Here is a 20,132-nt window from a genome sequence, read left to right on the forward strand (position 1 = left end):
AACCCTAGTTTATGCATTGCTTCGTAAGGGGCTGATTTGGATCCATATGTTTCATGCTATGGTTAGGTTTACCTTAATACTTCTGTTGTAGTTGTGGATGCTTGCAATGGGGGTTAATCATAAGTGGGATGCTTGTCCAAGTAAGGACAGTACCCAAGCACCGGTCCACCCACATATCAAATTATCAAAGTACCGAACGTGAATCGTATGAACGTGATGAAAACTAGCTTGACGATAATTCCCATGTGTCCTCGGGAGCGCTTTCCTTCATATAAGAGTTTGTCCAGGCTTGTCCTTTGCTACAAAAAGGATTGGGCCATCCTGCTGCACCTTATTTACTTTTATTACTTGCTACTCGTTACAAATTACCTTATCACAAAACTATGTGTTACCGATAATTTCAGTGCTTGCAGAGAATACCTTACTGAAAACTGCTTATCATTTCCTTCTGCTCCTCGTTGGGTTCGACTCTCTTACTTATCGAAAAGCTACGATAGATCTCCTACACTTATGGGTCATCACTCGAGCCCCCGCGCCCTGGCGCGCGAAAGCACCATCGAAATACATGACCCAGCCGTCGGGCGCCTCGCTTCCCGACGAGAGGGACCGGTCTTCGCCTACTTCAAGGGCCGGGGCGTCTGTCCATTCTGCCACGAAATCAGAGAGCGCGGCTCCCTTGATGACCCTGGTAGTGCTGAACTCCAACCGGAATGCTTGCAGCTCGATGTTCCACTCAGCGACCCTTCCAGCAGAGTTGGGGCTCCTGAGCACTCTCTCCAATGGGTAGGCTGAGACGACCTTGATGGGGTGGCCTTGAAAGTAGTGCCGCAGCTTTCGTGAGGCCACCAGGAGCGCGAGCAGGAGCTTCTGAGGCATGGGGTATCATGCTCTTGCGTCCCGTAACACCGTGCTGACGAAGTATACCGGGTGCTCGACGAGGGTAGGCGTGCTGATGAGGCTTGCATCTTCCGGAAGTTTGGATGCCTCCTGAGGTGGTGGAGCCCCCGACGCTTGATCGCTTGTCGAGGCCTTTGGGGGTTCGAGAGCGTCGTCCTGCTGAGCTTGCTCTTCTGCTGTTGTTGCGGCGGCCCTTGTGGCGCCCTCCTGGTCTCACGTTGTCTCTGCTGGGGGTGTAGCTCGGCGCTACGCGCCCTTGGCTTGGTGTTCTTCCCGAACCGCTACTAGGGCCGCGCTGGCGGAGTAGGGAGTGGCGGCAAGATAGAGCACTAGGGGCTCGAGAGGCTGTGGCGCCACCATCACTTGGGGCTAGTTAGGTATCTCTTGAGGTCTTGAAATGCTCGGTCCGCCTCCGGGGTCCACTCAAATGGGCCCTTCTTCTTCATCAGCTTGAAGAAGGGTAGGGCTCGCTCTCCCAGCTTGGAAATAAAGCGTCCCAACGCAGTCACCCGTCTAGCAAGCTTCTGCATTTCCTTGAGGGTTTGCGGTGGACTCATGTCTTCAATGGCCTTGACCTTCTCTGGGTTGGCCCCGATCCCCATGTGGGACACAAGGAAGCCCAGCAGCTTGTTAGAACGGACGCCAAACACGCACTTCTCCGGGTTGAGCCACAAGTCCACCAGGCGGAGGCTTTCAAAGGTCTCCTCCAGGTCTCGGATCAAGGTCCTCGCCTCCCGAGACTTCACCATGATGTCGTTGATGTAGGCTTCAGCGTTCCTCCCGAGCTACCGACCCAAGGCGACGTGCATGAGCCGCTGGAAGGTTGCGCCTGCGTTGCATAGTCCGAAAGGCATGCAAGTGTAGCAGTACACCCCACACGGGGTTAGGAAGGCCGTCATCTCCGCATCTTCTACCGCCATCTTGATCTGGTGATATCCTGAGAACGCATCCAGGAAGCACAGAAAGTCGCACTCGGCAGTGGAGTCGACGATCTGGTCGATGCGCGAAAGCGGGAACAGATCTTGGGGGCAGGCCTTGTTGAGGTTGGTGAAGTTGACGAATATCCGCTCCTTCCCGCCTTTCTTGGGAACGAAGACGGGGTTCGCCAGCCACTCTGGGTACCAAACCTCGCAAATGACACCCGCAGCCTCTAGCTTGCGGGTTTCTTGGACGATGAAAGCTTGCTTCTCTGTGGACTGCCGCCTCACCTTCTCCTTCACGGGGCATATGTTGGGGCACACCTTAAGGTGGTGCTCTATCACCTCTCTTGGGACCCCCGCCAGCTGATCGGGCTCCCAAGCGAACACTTCCTTGTTTGCGCGCAAGAACTTCACCAACGCCTCCTCCTGATCAGGTTCGAGGTTGGCGCCTATGGTAAAGGTCGCCCCTGAGGACCCATCCTCCTCGACTCGCACTCGCTTGGTTTTTGATTTGTCCTGAGTGAAAAACTGCTTCTTCTTGGTTGGTGCGGCTCCCTTGGCCTTGGAGGTGTCTGAGTCGGGGGGCTGCACTGCTGCGGCGGTCTTGAGGGTGAGCTTGAGCGTCATCAAGGCTTCCTTGGCGTACCCCATGATGGTGAGGACACCCTCGCTCCCCGGCATCTTCATGAGGTTGTAAGCCGGATGGGTTGCTGCCATGAACTGGGCTAGAGCTGGGTACCCGAGGATGGCGTTGTACGGGAGGCCGATGTGGGCGATGTCAAAGTCGATGAGCTCGGTGCGGTAGTTGTCACGCTTGCCGAAGGTCATGGGGAGGCGGATCTTCCCCAGGGAGCGGGCGGAGCCTCCACCGACCCTCGAGAAAGGCTTGCTATGGCGGAACCGCTTGATCGGTACGTGAAGAAGGCTGAAGGCCTCGACAGAGAGCACGTTGAGGCCGGCACCGTCGTCGATGAGCGTCTTGGTGATGGATATGTGGCAGATGGTGGGCGTGCAAAGCATTGGGAGCGCACCCGAGCCGACGGTGGAGGCGGGATGATCCCCTGAGTCGAAGGTGAGGTCGGCCTCGGGCGCGGCCCAGCCCGGCGGAGCCCCCGGACGCTTGGAAACGGCGCCGATCTGGTGAAAGAACGGCTTGACGTGACGATTTGAGGGTGGTGCTTGCGAGCTGCCGAGGAGGGCCGCAACCGCGTGGTGCACCGGTGCCCCGTAGCGCGCAACGAAGAGGCCGCGCAACTCCTCCCAGGATGCCATTGTGGATCCGGGGAGGTTGAGCAGCCCGGTGCGCGGTGCGCCAGTGAGGGCCATGGGAAGCCAGTTGGCCATGACCTTGTCGTCGCCCTGACCTTAAGGACGGCTTCCTCATACGCCAACAGGAAATCCGATGGGTCCGCCGCACCGTCGTAGCGCGGCGGCATCTCCGGCTTGAACTTGGGTGGCCACTTCACCTGCCGCAGGGCGGGAGCAAGGGCTCGGAGCCCTCGAGCGCCACTGTGGGCATCCGTAGATCTAGCCGACGGAGCGGCGCCAGCCATGGAGAATGGGCGCGAAGATGGTGGAGCACGAATCGACAGAAGAAAAATTCCGATGCACCCCTACCTGGGACGCCAAATGTCGGATCACGGGTTCCGGCGAAACCCTCAAGGTTTGAACACTGGGGTGCGCGCGAAGATCTCCCCCAACCGATCCACGCCCTAGCTTGGCTAAGATCTTACGGGCTAACTCGACGAACTCACAACACAAAGGACACAAGATTTATACTGGTTCGGGCCACCTTTGTGGTGTAATACCCTACTCCAATGTGGTGCGGTGGATTACCTCTCGGTCTGAGGATGAATAGTACAAGGGGAAGAACAGCCTCCTGAGGAGAGGTGTTCTTGTGCTTGGTGAACTTGCGGTTGTCCTGGTCTCTCTCGATCTGACCTCTCCCCTTTTCCCCTTAGCTATGGTGGTGTCTAGTCCTATTTGTAGAGGCCCTGGTCCTCTCCCCAAATATTGAGCGGGAAGGGAGCCAACTACGGCCAATTCGAAAGGGGACAGCTAGTACAGCTTATCCTGACAAAAGCAGTCTTCGCCTGCAAAAGGCTCTGGTGGTGACGCCGTCTTGGGCTCCACGGTGACCTCCGTCTTGCCGTCCTGCTGGTCTTGGTCTCGTTGCACCAATATGGAAACCTTTGCTTGACACCTCGGTACTCCACGCCTGCGCTTGCTTCCTTAGCACCAAAGAGGAAATAAGGACATTGTGCACGCTGGCGCCCGCCTGATCTCGATCGGCATGGCTCACGTCATCGGAACCTCGCGAGGTTTGCCTGGCCTTGATCTCTCCACCCCTCGCGAGCCAGCCTGGTGAGGCCGCTCCTGAGGAGGTCTTGTGTCATCTGCCTCATGAGGGTCTTGAGTCCTCGCTGGTGAAGATGGGCCATATGGGCCCGCTCGCAGGGCCACGCCGTGGGCCGCAGGTAGGCAAGTCTGGGGACCCCCGTTCCCAGAACACCGACACCAGCGCTGCATGCAGAAGTGCTTGCAGTTGCAACTCGGCCGCAATATCGTGGTGAAGACCAAGAAGCACCTCACGCTCCTCGATGATCTAAAGGAGATCTTCACCAACCTGCGCGAGTACAAGGTCAAGCTCAACCCGGAGGAATGCGTTTTCAGCGTCCCGGCCGGAAAGCTACTCGGTTTCCTCATCTCGGAGCGCGGCATTGAGGCGAACCCGGAGAAAATCAAGGCCATTGAGTGCATGCGCAAGCCGGCTCGGCTGCGCGATGTCCAGAAGTTCACCGGCTGCTTGGCCTCGGTCAGCCGGTTTCTCAGCCGGCTGGGCGAGAGGGCCCTGCCCCTGTATCTGCTGATGAAGAACATGGCGCCATTCGAGTGGAACGACCAGGCGGACGAAGCCTTCCGGGACCTCAAGCGCATGCTCTCCACTGCACCAGTCCTGGCCGCAGCGGCCGAGATGGAGCCGTTATTGCTCTATATCGCCGCGACCTCGCGGTTGGTCAGCACAGTGATGATGGTCGAGAGACCAGAGAGGGATAGGGTCCAAGCCGTCCAGTGTCCCGTCTACTACTTGAGCGAGGTGCTCTCCGCCTCGAAGCAGCACTACCCGCACTATCAGAAGATGTGTTATGGCGTGTACTTCACCGCCAAGAAACTGAACCAGTACTTCCAAGAGCATGTCATCACCGTGGTCAGCACGGCCCCTCTCGATGACATCATTAGGTGTCGGGATGCCTCTGGCCGGGTCGCCAAGTGGGCGCTCGAGCTAGCCAGCCATACCATCCTCTACGAGCCCCACACCACAATCAAGTCCCAAGCTTTGGCTGACTTCCTCGTCGACTGGACCGAGGCCCAGTACCTGACGCCGCCTCCAGACTCGACGCACTGGCGCATGCACTTCGATGGCTCGAAGATGCGACTCGGCCTGGGAGTCGGCATAGTGCTGTCCTCCCCCAGGGGAGACCGGCTCAAGTACGCACTACAGATCCACTTCGCCGCCTCCAACAACATCGCCGAGTACGAAGCCCTTGTGCACGGCCTCCGGCTTGCCAAGGAACTCAGCATCCGGCGCATCCTGCGCTTCGACGACTCGGACCTGGTGGTGTAGCAGTGTTCAGGCGAGTGGGACGCGCATGACTCCAACATGGCGAGCTACCGCTTCCTCGTCCAGAAGCTGTCCGGATTCTTCGAGGGCTGCGAGTTCCTCCACGTCCCGCACGCGGAGAATGAAGCGGCCGACATGCTCGCCAAGATCGCCTTGTCTCGGCAGTCCATCCCATCCGGTGTCTGCCTCGAGCATCTGCACAAGCCGTCCGTCAAGACATCTCCGGACTCCGAGTCCATCCAAGTGCCAACCGACCCGGCCGTGCCTCAACCCGGCCCGGTGACTGCTCCAACCGACCCGGCCGCGCCTCAACCCGGCCCGGGGACTGCTCCAACCGACCCGGCCGCGCCTCAACCCAGCCCGGGGACTGCTCCATCCAACCCGGCCGCGCCTCAACCCGGCCCGGGGGCTGCCGAACCCGGCTCGGAGGTCGCCAACCCAGAGCCCGAAATAGTGGCCGTCTTCACCGTGGTGACGGTGCCATCCTGGACCCTACCCATCTCGGAGTTCCTGGAGAATGGGGTCCTCCCCATGGACGAGATAGAAGCTCGGCAAGTGCAGCGTCGAGCGTCCGCCTACAACATCATCGACAACGAGCTCATCAAGCACAGCTCCACCGGCGTGTTCCAACGCTGCATCGAGCAGGACAAGGGTATTGAGATCCTCCTCGACATACACCAGGGCGAGTGTGGGCACCACACCGCCTCGCGGTCCCTAGTGGCCAAGGCCTTCCGCCATGGTTTCGACTGGCCCATGACCCTCGAAGATGCAGAGTCACTCGTCAACAAGTGCGAGGGATGCCAGCGCTTCAGCAAGCATATCCACCAGCCGGCGTCAGCACTCCGGACCATCCTGATCGCCTGGACCTTCGCGGTCTGGGGACTCGACATGGTGGGGCCCTTCAAGACCACCCGAGGCAGCATGATACATTTGCTTGTGGCGGTGGACAAGTTCACCAAATGGATCGAAGCAAGGCCAATCAAGAAGCTGGAGGGCCCGACGGCCGTTCGGTTCATCAAGGACATTGCGGTGCGCTACGGCATGCCGAAGAACAACATCACGGACAACGGCACCAACTTCGCCAAGGGCGCGCTCGCGCAGTACTGCTCCTTCTCCGGCATCCGCCTCGACCTGGCTTCCGTTGCACATCCGCAGTCCAACGGCCAAGTCGAGCGGGCCAACGGCCTCATCCTATCCGGCATCAAGCCGCGGCTCATCGAGCCACTCGTCCGTTCCCCCGGCAGCTGGCTCGACGAGTTGTCGGTCGTCCTCTAGAGTCTCCGCACCATGCCAAACCGGTCGATCGGGTTCACCCCGTTCTTCCTTGTCTACGGAGCAGAAGTCGTTATTCTGACCGACGTCGAGTTCGACTCACCATGTGTCACGATGTACATGGAAGCCGAAGCCAAAGAAGCTTGCGAAGACGGCGTCGACCTGCTCGAAGAAGCATACCTCCTAGCGCTCAGTCGCTCGGCCATCTACCAGCAAGGCCTGAGGCACTACCACAGCAAGAAAATCAAGCCCCTCGCCATTCATGAGGGAGACCTCGTCCTTCGCCTTGTCCAGCAGCAGGTCGGCCAGCACAAGCTGTCCTCCCCATGGGAGGGTCCCTTCATCGTCAGCAAGGCCGTGTGCGATCGCGACGCGTACTACCTCATCGACGCCCCAAGTCAAACAAGCGCAAGAGGGACACCGCCGGCGAAGAAACAACCCGGCCATGAAATGCGGACCTCCTCCGCCCGTTTTACAGTTAGCCATATGCACGTATGTATCACTGCCTTTTGTAACCATCTGGAAACTATGGGACCCTCGAACAACGCTCGGGGCTGCCCTTTTTCGTGACCAAGCTATTGTGTCCCCTACATTTCATGCATTACTTTCCTTGTAAGCCAACCCGGCCGCCGGATCGACTTGCTTGACCCGGGGGCTCGGGGGCTGGCCGACTTGGCCACCCGCCACTTCCCTTAGCAACTCCTGACGCGTCGGACCGCCGCGGCCTCTCACTTCGCCCTAAGCCGCAGAACCGGCTTCGGCTGTTGGCTGACAAGCACATGAGACTAGAGCACCGGCGCGCCTCGAGCACTAAGTCAAGAACCGCCGGGTCGTCCAACCCGGCCCCGCCACTTTAAAAGTCGACACACGACCGGCTGCTCGCCAACCCGGCCCCGCCGGATTGCCGCCAGCCGGCCCAGTGGGTGTTTCGCTTACGCTCAACGTTCCGAAAGGCTAAATATCGCGTGTTCCTCCCAAAGGCCGAACCCCTTGTCACGGACCGGAGCCTCGGCCGTCAAACTCGCGGGGGGGGGGGGAGGGGAACCCAAAGGAGGAGAAATCGCGAGAAAAAAGTTTCAAAGACAAAGAGCAAGAGCGCTGCCATCCATGAGTTTTTTCGCATACTACCGGGTCGCTTGACCCGGCCCCCGCCACTCCAAGCCGCCAAGCGACCGGCCGCCCTTGCCGGGTTGCCGCCGGCCGGCCTAGTGGGTGTTTTCGCTCGCGCTCAACGTTACGAAATCCTAAGTACTACACGCTCCCCTCAAAAGGCCGAACCCTTTGTCACGGACCGGAGCCTCGGCCGTCAGACTCGCGGGGGAGAAGCCTAAGAGGGAAAAATGCAGGAAAACGGCTCGAAAAAATGAAAAAGCAAAGGCACAAATATTCACAAGGCTCATACATCATAAATTAAGAAACAGGCCCAAGGCCAGAGATCATTACTCCCAAGTCAACCCCCAGTGGGTGGGTGGACCTGCTACCTAACAATTTTTTTACAAAGTTAAAATCAGGCATCTCCGTCGCCGGATCGCACAGCCCTCGAATCCGCCGAGGTGCCGGCATCGTCCTCTCCGGCGTCCGTGTCGCGATAGATGCCCATCTCCTTAGAGTTGCCCTCCGGGTCATCCAGAAGAAGGCCGTAGTCCTCAGCGGGCACGACTCCGCCATCCTCCGCCCGCTCCGGCTGGAACTCGTCGTGGAAGGTGAACCCGGCGATGTAGCTGGCCCAGGCGGCGATCCGTCCAGCCTCCGCCTGCAGCTGGCTCTCCGAGCCGGCCCACTGGCCCATCAACACGTCCACGCCAGGTCCGAGTGCCAGGACAGCGCGAACCGAAGGGCCATCTCAACACCAGCTCAGGTGGCAGAAACCCGCCACTCATGAAGACGGTTCGGGCCCGCCACCAACCACCTCGCCAGCCGCGTGAAGCTGCTCGGCGTGATGGCGCCCGGCCAGAGGGTCGCCATCATTGCCGCACCGGCCTTAGAAAGCCGCCCCATCTGCTCACCCAGGACTCGCGGACGGGCCTCGGCGGCAGCCACGATCTCCGAGAAGGTCCAGACCACCTACGGGTCAGTCCTGGAGCCGACGACTCCTTCCGGGTCGCGCTGAAAGCGGACCGTCTCCTCTGCCAGCTGACGCGTCTCCGGGAAGGCCCCTGTCGAAGAGAAAAGCAAGTCAAAAGAAAGCCACTAAGGAAGAAAAGCCGCAGTCCCAACCCGGTAACGACAAAATCGAAGGAAAGCACTTACTAGAGAAGGACTCTTCCAGGTGCTGCGCTTCGAGCAACGTACCGCGCCGCTCTCGGGCGATGGTGCGGTCACGCTCCTGGAGCACCTTCTCCAGCTCAGCGACCTTGGCAAGGGTCGCCTTAAGCTCGGCGTCCTTGTCCTCGGCCGCCTTCCCGGCCTCCTCGCGACGCCGGGCCTCCGCCTGCCAAGTCTCCTCCGCCGCGGCCACCAGCGCCTTCAGGCGCTCCACCTCGGCCTGGAGCTGCCCCTTGTCATCAGCCAGCTGGCCAACGTTGCTGGTCGGCCTTCGCAAGGGCCTGCTGTGCCTCCATGACCTTGGCGGCCTCCGCCTTGAGGCACTCCACCTCGGCCTCGAGGCGGCCCTTGTTGCCCTCCAACCGCTCCTACAGTCGGCTGGCTCCGTCAAGCGCCCGCCGGGCTCCTGTCGCCTCCGCCCTCGTCCACTCCACCTCGGCTCCAAGCCGACCAGCATCAGCAACGAGCCGGTCATAGTGGAAGCCGACCCAGACTAGCCGCATCCTCCAAGACAGCACCTCGGCTACAGAAAAGAATCTCAGAAACAGAGTACTACTTAAGATTCGACCCAACTGCTATGTAGTTGTCCCGAATATCGGGGGCTACACCCAATGGGTGCGCTAGCGCGCCCCCACTAGAAAAGAGCATGCAAAACAAGTACCTGTCGCGGCACAGAGCTCCTCCTCCTTGGCGGCAAGCCGCTCCTTGAGACGACGATGCGTCTCAAGGAGCCGGTTGAAGACGCTAACACGGTAGGCGTCCAGTTGCTGCAAAAAGAAGTGATAAATACAAGACATCAAGATACGATTCGACCCAACTGTTGTGCAGTTGGCCTGAATCTTGGGGGCTACACCCAATGGGTGCGCTGGCGCGCCCCCATGAAGTAAAGTCAATAAAAGGAAAAGAAGAACGCAAAAGGAACTTACAAGCACAGCGCGCTCCAGCTCCTGCGTCGCCTCAACCTCAGCCTGGGCGAAGGCCTGGATCCGGTCTGCCCGCCCTCGTAGGCGCTGAGTCACGGTGTTCATTGCCTCCTCCTCCTGGGTCGGGGGCCCGAAGAAGACCTCGCCGGTCCCGCTCCGCGTCGGCTGTGACTCGGCAGCCCGGCAGCCCCTGGGCTTGAGCACCAGGGCATGTTCCGATGTCGGCTCCGTGGGCCAACTGGCCCGCGGCTCCACCACCAGCGGTGTCTCACTCGTCGGCGCCATCCGCGACGCCTCCCCCAAGACGGTGCCTCCGCGCCTCCGTCGGCTCCCGCCAGCTCGACCATGTCGGTCCGTGGCGGGACGCCGTCCCCAACGACCAGGACCTCCCGGTCGAGGTCCATTACGTCAACGCGGCCACCGTAGCCGCGCTTCCCCTCCGACGATGACACAAAGGTCGTGTCAACCACCACCGTTCCTGCCGACATCTCCGGCCATGCCGGTTCCTCGCCGGCTCCCGCCCACGCCGCCGCCGTGCTAACCCAGGCCTGGGTCGCCGCCGCCTCTAGCTCCGCCTCGGCCCGTTACCGGTCCCGCCAGGCCACGCCTTCGGCGTCGGACGGGTCCATACCAAGGTCCGGATCCGCCCACACCTCCTCCTCCTCGTCCCGGTCGACGGTGCCGGACCGGCTCCTCCGGAACGCGGCGCCCTCGGCAGACGCCGCGTCCGCCGCCGCCGCCGCCAGCGAGTTCGGCGACCTAAAACGCAAGATGAAGTAAATACAAGACAAGCAAAGCTGCTCGACGACTCGGTCTGAGCTAGAAGAAAAGCTTACCCCGGCACCACCAGGACGGCGGGTCTCGCCGCCCTCTCCTGCGGTGCGGCGCGCCTCCTCTTGGCGACCGGCTTCGCCACCCCGACAGGGGCTCACGGCGCAACATTGTCCTTCCCATGCGGCCGCCTCGCCGCCGACGCTCCCCGAGGCAACCCGGCCCCAACCACGCCGCCACCTCCTCCACTCGGCGCCGCTGCATCAACGGCTCATGTCAGCACCTCGACCCGGCAACCCGGTGATTCGAAAAGAAAACACAAGAACGCTCAAGGCTTACCAGCTTGGCGCCCCGCGCCCGCGTCGGATGCCGCCTCCTCCTCTCCGCCGGGGGCCTCGGGCTCCTCCAAGGCAGCGCGCACCACCTGCGCCCGGGCCCGGTCATAAGGATGCCGGATGGCATTCAGAAGCACTTCTCGCGTTGCGTCGGGACGAACAAGAAGATAAGCGCCAACAAAGAATGGAGACCAAGGACTCACCGTGGGTGCTGGGTTCACGCGACTATACGGGGCCTTCCCGAACTCCCTGTCTGTGACACCCCAAGACCGACACTCAGTTGCCCTTCCTTTTATTTTAGTTGTTGATGTGTGTTTGTTTATGTTTGTTGCATTATCATATTTATTTTTGCATATTTCATTCTTGTATGTCTTGCCATGATCATGTCGAATGCCTTTGTCATATTTTGCATTGTATCATGATCTTCTTGCTTGTTGTTGCATGTGCATTTTATTTGTGTATGTCTCGGTGTGATCTCTTTCTCTTCTTCTCCATTGCTTTTGGCATCTTCACCCCTTCAAGTTAGTCCATCTCCAAGCAAACCCCATCTCCTTCTTCCTTTCTTCTAAATTCTAGCCATTTACTCGAGTGACATTTTTCCTGCCTCAAATAATGTTCACTCTTTCCCTGTAAATCCAACACGTTTCATTTAACCTTTCTGTCAAGTTTCAGCTCTTTTGAAGATGATTTTGTTCGGTTCAAAAATGACTCAAGTTTGAAGTTAATTCAAACTTGGTTTATTTTTCTACCTCTAAAAATGGCCAAAGCAATTTATTCAAATAGTGCATATCTCCAGGAGCTCATTTTAATTCTCATCCTTGCTTCTACCTTCTCCATGCTCTCTGTGCTTTTCTGTATCTTTTTCCTGTCTGAAGGAATTCAGAAAAAAGAGAGCAGCAGCTCAGCGCAGCAGAGAGCAGGCCCAGCAGCGCGCAGCCCAGCAAACCCACAGCCTTCTAAGGCCCAGCCGGTGCCCTCCCCACTGGGCCGGCCTCCAGGCCCACCTAACCTAACCCTAGAACCCCTGGCCTGATCCCTCTTCCTTCGTTCCTCTCCCCTCGCGCCGCCAGGGGCCTCGATCCCATCTCTCCCTCGCAGCCACTCCCTTCCCTCGATCCTATCTCTCTCGCACGCCGCGCCACGCTCTCTCTCATCTTCCCCTCGCGCCGCCAGGAGGCAGAGCGCCTGCCTCGCTCGATCCCTTCTCCCACATCACTCACAGGGGAAGCGCTTGATCCTCCTCCTCTCGCTCGTCTCCCTTCCCCTCCTTCCACCTAGCGACCTCACCGCCCGAGCTCCACCTCCTCGTCCCCATGCCCGCAACAGCAGAGCAGGAGCACCGGCACCCACCTTCCTCTGCCTCGCCCGCGTCCTCGGCTACCCCGTTCCCGCGTGCTCCGTGGCGCCCTCCAGCGTCGTCGCGCACGTCGTCCACCCCCGCTCCGGTCGTTTTCGCTGGGGTATCACCAGGAAGCCGGGCCCCTATGCGCCATGGCTGCCTCCCTCCTTTGCACCTGTGCCACCCTGCCCTCCTCGACGCTCCTGTTCGTCCAGCGCCGCACCGCCTTGCCTTCTCCCATGAGCGCCACTCTTGCAGCTCCTCTGTCGGTTTCTCACTCATCATTCCCTACTTCGACAGGCCTAGCCTCGGCTCCGTTCGAACCCCTGCGTCTCTTCTTTGCTAAGGATCTGAGCTCCATCCTGACCGGTGCCCCTCGTGCTTCTCTGTTTTTGTCGGTTGTCCCGAGAAGTACCCTGTTGAACGACGCCAAATCCCAAACCTAGATCATGTTACACCATCACAGGATTTTGCCAAGTGCCCGAACTATCCAGTACCCCTTCTACCATCTACGAAATCGTCAAGACCGAACCCGAAGGACCAAGGATACGCCAAGTACTAGTTTTACGAGGACCGCCAAGTTCGTCCTCCCCCGTCTCCGAAATCGCCAAGTACCACGATGATACGAGAACAACTACCGTCGACCTCGAAGACCTTGGATTCACCAAGTTCCCACGACGACAAGTGTGACCCTTCGGATGCGCCAAGTTCGTCTACACAAAAATGCCTCATGTCGGCAAGACCCGCAAGTCGGACCCCGAATGATCGAAGTCTCGTGGACCGTGTACAACTACCGTCGCCCCGAAGATGTTGGAGTCATCAAGTACCTCTCCGAACGAACGTGAACGACTACTGTCGCAAGAACAAGACAGCCAAATACCCCCCCCCCCCTCGGATCAGCAAGTTCGACTACCGCCGCCTCCGGAAACCTCGAATGCGTCAAGTACCTCTTTAAAAACGAACGGTTACCACTACTGCCGAAGACCGATAGAACCACTACTTCGACTACCGTCGCGGAACGACTACTTCCTCTACTTCCCTCGTCGAACCCGAACCGTCCCGAACGCATGCTTCAAAGGTATAACCACCGAGAACGACGCCCGTGAACGAATGAATGCATCTTGTATGAGATGCTCGTGCTTGCTCCGTGCTCGAATTGTCGGTGCACGTTGCCCCTCTTTTGCCTTGTCACCATCATTGACTCATGGGACACCCGGTATCCGGGAGTGCCCCACCATCTTTTGCACGCATCCGCACACTTCTCGTTTGCATCGGTATCTCGATCGAGTTACCAGAACCGGAATGTTGTCGTGGCACCATTTCCGTTGTTGTTGTCGTCGCACCCCTTTCGTTTCCGCCACGATGACAAATGCCTCATATCTTATCATGCCAACTTTTTTATAAATATTGCATAAAACTTGCTCATGTCATCCGCATCATGATAACAACAATTAAAATGTTTAAAATTGTTGTTGCATTAAATTACTAAGGCATATGGGGATTTACCGGATTCGTTATTTGTTATATCCGGCCCCATTTAAATTGTTTTAGATGGTGTAGTTTTGTTATGCCTCACCTCTTGCCATGTTTAACAACATTTAATATTGTTGGGTACATAACCAAGAGAGAACTAAATAAGTCATGTGGTGTTTCGTCAATATGCAACTCGTTGCATATTGAGCTCCACTTAATTTGTAGGATTGCTTGTGCACTTTGCCATGCCATGCCTCATTAAACCGGACATGCATCATACTTGATTGTGCATCATGCCTTGGTTATGTGTTGGTTGTTTACTATGTTGTGTGCTTCTTTTTGGTGTTGCTTCTTCGGGTTGGTTCCGATAATGTTACGTTTGTGAGGATCCATTGGACTACGTCCGTTTGCCTTCTTCATGGACTCGTTCTTCTTCCTTGCGGGATTTCAGGCAAGATGACCATACCCTCGAAATCACTTCTATCTTTGCTTGCTAGTTGCTCGCTCTTTTGCTATGTCTATGCCGCAATACCTACCACTTGCTTATCATGTCTCCCATATTGTTGAGCCAAGCCTCTAACCCACCTTGTCCTAGCAAACCGTTGTTTGGCTATGTTACCGCTTTGCTCAGCCCTTCTTATAGCGTTGTTAGTTGCAGGTGAAGATTGGAGTTTGTTCCTTGTTGGAACATGGATATTTTGTTGGGATATCACAATATCTCTTATTTAATTAATGCATCTATATACTTGGTAAAGGGTGGAAGGCTCGGCCTTATGCCTAGTGCTTTGTTCCACTCTTGCCACCCTAGTTTCCGTCATATCGGTGTTATGTTCCCGGATTTTGCGTTCCTTACACGGTTGGGTTATAATGGGAACCCCTTGACAGTTTGCTTTGAATAAAACTCCTCCAGCAAGGCCCAACCTTGGTTTTACCATTTGCACTAACAACCTAGCCTTTTCCCTTGGGTTTCGCGGACTCAAGGGTCATCTTTATTTTAACCCCCCCCCCTGGGCCAGTGCTTCTCTAAGTGTTGGTCCGAACTGAGTAGACTGCGGGGCCACCTCGGGGCAACTTGAGGGTTGGTTTTACTCGTAGGATGTCTCATCTGAGTGTGCCCTGAGAACGAGATATGTGCAGCTCCTATCGGGATTTGTCGGCACATTCGGGCGGCTTTGCTGGACTTGTTTTACCATTGTCGAGGATGTCTTGTAACCGGGATGCCGAGTCTGATCGGATTGTCTTGGGAGAAGGAATATCCTTTGTTGACCGTGAGAGCTTGTGATGGGCTAAGTTGGGACTCCCCTGCAGGGTTTTGAACTTTTGAAAGCCGTGCCCGCGGTTATGGGAAGATTTGAATTTGTTAATGTCCGGTTGTAGAGAACCTGAAACTTATCTTAATTAAAATGCATCAACCGCGTGTGTAACCGTGATGGTCTCTTCTCGGCGGAGTCCAGGAAGTGAACACGGTGTTGGAGTTATGTTTGACGTAGGTTGTTCTAGGATCACTTCTTGATCATAGTTTCTCGACCGCGCTTTGCCTTCTCTTCTCGCTCTCTTTTGCGTATGTTAGCCACCATATATGCTAGTCGCTTGCTGCAGCTCCACCTCATACCTTTTACCGTACCTATAAGCTTAAATAGTCTTGATCGCGAGGTGTGAGATTGCTGAGTCCCCGTGACTCACAGATTCCTTCCAAAACCAGTTTGTAGGTGCCGATGAAACCGTGCAGGTGACGCAACCGAGCTCAAGGAGGAGCTCGATGAAGATCGTGTTCGTTATGTTGTTCCGTTTCCAGTTGGTGTAGTGGAGCCCAGTTGGGACGATCGGGGATCTGTGTAGCATTTGGGGTAGTCTTCTTTTATTTTGGTTCCGTAGTCGGACCTTGATTGTATATGGATGTTGTAATGTTATATTCATGTATTGTGTGAAGTGGCGATTGTAAGCCAACTATGTATCTCTTTCTCTTATGTATTACATGGGTTGTGTGAAGATTACCTCACTTGCGACATTGCTTTCAATGCGGTTATGCCTCTAAGTCGTGCTTCGACACGTGGGAGATATAGCCGCATCGAGGGCGTAACACAGTCGCCTTAGAGATTGGCCTTGGAGATGTCGTTGACCCGGCGCACGACTAGGTCCGCGCCCAGCCGCGTGTTCGCCATGCGGTTGGGATCCTGGAGGCCGGTCATCTCCCCGATGAGATGGCTGCGCTGCTGCAGCGGTGACACCCGGCGAACGATGAAGGCAGTGATGAGGTCGGTGCCGGTGAGCCCCTCTCGCTCCTTCATCACCGATACCCATCGCACAGGTTGAGCACCTCCAGCGATGGGCGTTTGGGGTAGTACCCCCAGTTCTGCTTCTCCTTCGGCGACAAGTTGACGAAGGGAGGCAGGTTGATGCGGTCCGCGCCAAGGTTGCGGACGTAGAAGAAAGAGTTCTGCCATTTCTTGGTAGAATCCTCCAGCGGCATCTTCGGGAAGTCAGGGCCCGACCGTTTTGAGATGACGGCAGCCCCGCACTCCGACATCTCCCCGGCCCTCGGCCCCTGTTGCTTCAAGGAGAAGAAGCGTACCCAGAGGTCGATCGAAGGTTCGACCCCCAGGTACCCCTCGCAGAGGGTTACGAAGCCGGACATCTGCACAATGGCGTCGGCGCCCAGATGATGAGGCTGGAGCCCGAAGAACTCCAGGAAGTCGCGGAAGAAGCCGCTCGCAGGAAGCCCGAACCCGCGCTCGAAGTGCGGGAGGAAGACGACCCGCTCCATGCCCTCGGGCCGCGGCTCCCGCTCGCCCCGCGGCAGGCGCGCGGCGACCTCCGTCTCCGACAGCAGGCACCTGGTGGCACGGAGCTGGGCGATGTCCTCAAGGGTGACGGTCGAACCCATCCACGAGCCAGACGGCAGCGCCATCGATGAAGAAGCAAGAGAAGAAGAAGAAGGCGACCGCAAGGCCCTGCTCGAGGCAGCGGGTGTCGCAGCGCGCGACGTTCGCAAGCAACAGAAGAAGGAAGGCGAAGGCAGGAGGTCACGGGTGCGAATGGTTTCCACCGCCCCCTCCTCACCCCAATTTATAAGCCACGGTTCAAAACATGGGGAAGTGGGATCGTTTGCGCTCGCCTCCCCCACTTCCCCGCAATAACTGCGCACGTACACGTGCAATAACTGCCTCGATAATGGCAACCAACTCGCAGATGCCACAATAAATCCGTGCGCGTGGGCCGTGGGCGCGCGGCCCCGGGCCACTGTGCGTCGCCCTGTCCTATCGCGCGTGTGGCTTGTCAGGCCCCTCCGGCTCCCGGATGCCATGTGGCACCCGCGCGAGGCCCGAAAGATTGCCTCCAAGATTCGGCGGACTCTTCGGTTTCCCGCCACTATCAAGATGATGCGATCCAGCTTCCGGAAGCCGGCACACAGTGGGTGTTGCCGGACCCGGCGGCCTCAAGATTCACCTCCATCAAGTGGGAAATTGTGAAGGCCCTTCCACCCGGAGACGGCGGACCTTCACATCTTCGGGGAATACTATCGGGGGGATGGACCCCGGGCAGGAAATGGAACCCGGATCCTTTGAAAAAAACAATGAAGCCGACATCGCCCCTCAAGACGGCTCACGCTCGGCCACGTCGCTCGACCAGGCCAAGCCCCCTCAACCCGGCCTAATCCGCGAGACTTCTCCAACAAGCTAGCCCAGGGCGGCCGAGCCCGGTGCACCAAGACTTACCCAACAAGCCAACACCCCTTGGTGTGTACTCCAACCCGGCCAAGGGTCAGTGGCCGTCCCATCCCAGCCGTACAATGGGACGAGTCGCCACCAACTGATGACCGAAGCCACAGTGTCCTGCCCATGCCTTTGGTCAGCCGGACGAGGCAACAGTGCCCCCCACCTACCCGCTGTCCAGGCTCGGCATGGCGATAGTGCACCCGTCGTCACCCATGATGCCAGCAAGCGGCGACCTGACGGAGCGCCACTGTAGCCAACTCGACTCGACCACGCCCTGACGATCGACAAGACGACCAACAGTGCCACCGTACCCGGCGGGCCCCGCGCCCGGGGAACCCGGCGAGACCTGGTACCCGGCGGGTCCCAACATCGGGTCCCCAGACGCTGACAACCCGGCCCCGCGGCCCTGTAACATTACCATTGTACCCCTAGGGGTTGACCTATAAAACCCCCCAGGAGGCCTCCATGCACGGGGGTGAAGAACGCAGTAGTAGAACACCCACATACAAGGAGAGAGCAGCCCAAGCCTCGGCCTGCCTTTCTTCCTCCCTGATACAGCTCAAGGAGCAACTCTGTACTGCAACACATAAACCACACTCGACAGGACTAGGGGCGTTATCTCTCCGGAGAGCCCCAAACCTGGGTATGTCTTGCGTCCCGCGCTCGCTCATGCCGACCTCGCCTCTGGAGCCCACCAGTGCCCTCAAGCCTCCTCCTCTCTTTAGCCATCCCATGGCATCTGTCATGCGCCCACCACGACACTCTCCCCTCTCGTTGCTATGGATCCCTAGATAGATCTTGCGTGATCATAGGAATTTTTTTGAAATACTGTGTTCCCCAACAATATACTACTATGCTTTGAACCAAAAGCCTATAAAAGACATCACATTGGGAAATGGTTGTAGTACCCTAAGTTGTAAAATCTTGTTATTAGGATTTTGTGGCCATGGTGTGATATAATGCATATCATTTGATGTCATCTTAGCATGATTAAAACCCCACAAAATTAAGACTTTGTAGAAATGCTCGAATATAATGGATGATCAATGCACTGTTGATCTCATGATCTACTAGGGTTCATGGAAGATAGCATAGAGAAATGTAGTCCCTGAAGGGATCCCATCGGCAATGATGGCGATACAATAGTTTCACACAAGTTCTAGCCAGCGGATGGGTACTAGCCCTAGTTATTGCCTCTAGCGTGTATTAAACAAAGGGAGGATTGCAGTGGTGTGGATCCAATTTACGAGAGAGCTAATTTACATGTGTATGCCTCATGGAACAACATGACATTTGACATCTTTGATGGAGGGCGGTCAACCCTACATATACATTGACCAGTGTTGGTAGTTAGGTGGCGATCTTCGTGGAGATGTGATATAATTATGTGATCCCACGGTTACAGAAACGATATCTCTTGTAACGTGTTCGGGACTTAGCGCGCACATTATTATCCGTTTCAAGTGCCTACTCAGGCACGCCTGGGTGCAAGTCTGAGAGGTCCCTAAATACTCGTAGATAGACTTGATACGTGCACGTCCGTAGGGTATTCCCATCCAATTATATTACTATACTCACACACAAGTAGACCTACACACAAGCCCCCTCTAGTACCTGTAAGTAGGCTACAATGTTACTCAAAGAAGGTGGGTCCTTCCTCTAATATAGGGAGTTGTTGGACCCCCAAGTGCAAAGTTTATAAGTAAGTAAGAATTTTCCTCAAATGGAGTATGAGCGCTTGAACGACAGTCAATGATCAGCGTCTGCACACAACTACATTACTTGTTTGGTTCCAATGAAACCAGTGAGATTGTCAGTCCTACTAGCCTTACTAGTTATAAGGATTAATGTAACTTGTGGTTGGAAGTGATAATTGGAACGGAAAAATTAAACGGTTCAGGTTGTAAACGAGAAATAAGTAGTGAGATCGAGGTGGACAACAATAAGAATGAATGGGCTAGGATCCATAATTTTACTAGTGACATGTCTCCATAAAACATAACATGGCATGATGAAGAAGTTACAATTGTGTGTCGATTAAATTGCAGTTTTTATAACTATGATCATACATGGTATAATTGCATATATGCATCATGTTTGTGCATCTATAGACCATAATCCAACTACATCTATAGCTAATACTCCACCCGAAGACCTCTATCCATCATGGAATTAAAGGTATTAAGTAAAACAAAGCATTGCATTAAGCATGATGACATGTTGTAGATATTATTTACCTATCATTCATCAGCAGGACAACTGTTCAACTATATTTTATCCTTACTGGTAGCAATATAATACAAAGCCTTTCCACATTCTATCTGTACAGTAGATCACTTGCAAGATTGAACCCATCTAACATATACAACTCCCTCTTGGTGGAGATCATTCATACAAACATGCCCAATGCAAGACTTGTAGATCCGAGAGATATATGTTTATAAATTATGGAGCAAAGAACTCTTATGAATCCATGAATAAAACATGTAAAAGTGATAATTGATGACATCGCAACAAACACACCACTAAAATTACATCATATGGATCATAATCATGTAAGATAGCTCAGGCGATCATTGTATTTAAGAATATAGGAGTG

The sequence above is a fragment of the Triticum aestivum genome, chromosome 6A (genome assembly GCF_018294505.1).
Source record: "Triticum aestivum cultivar Chinese Spring chromosome 6A, IWGSC CS RefSeq v2.1, whole genome shotgun sequence".
In the NCBI taxonomy this organism is placed as follows: domain Eukaryota; kingdom Viridiplantae; phylum Streptophyta; class Magnoliopsida; order Poales; family Poaceae; genus Triticum; species Triticum aestivum.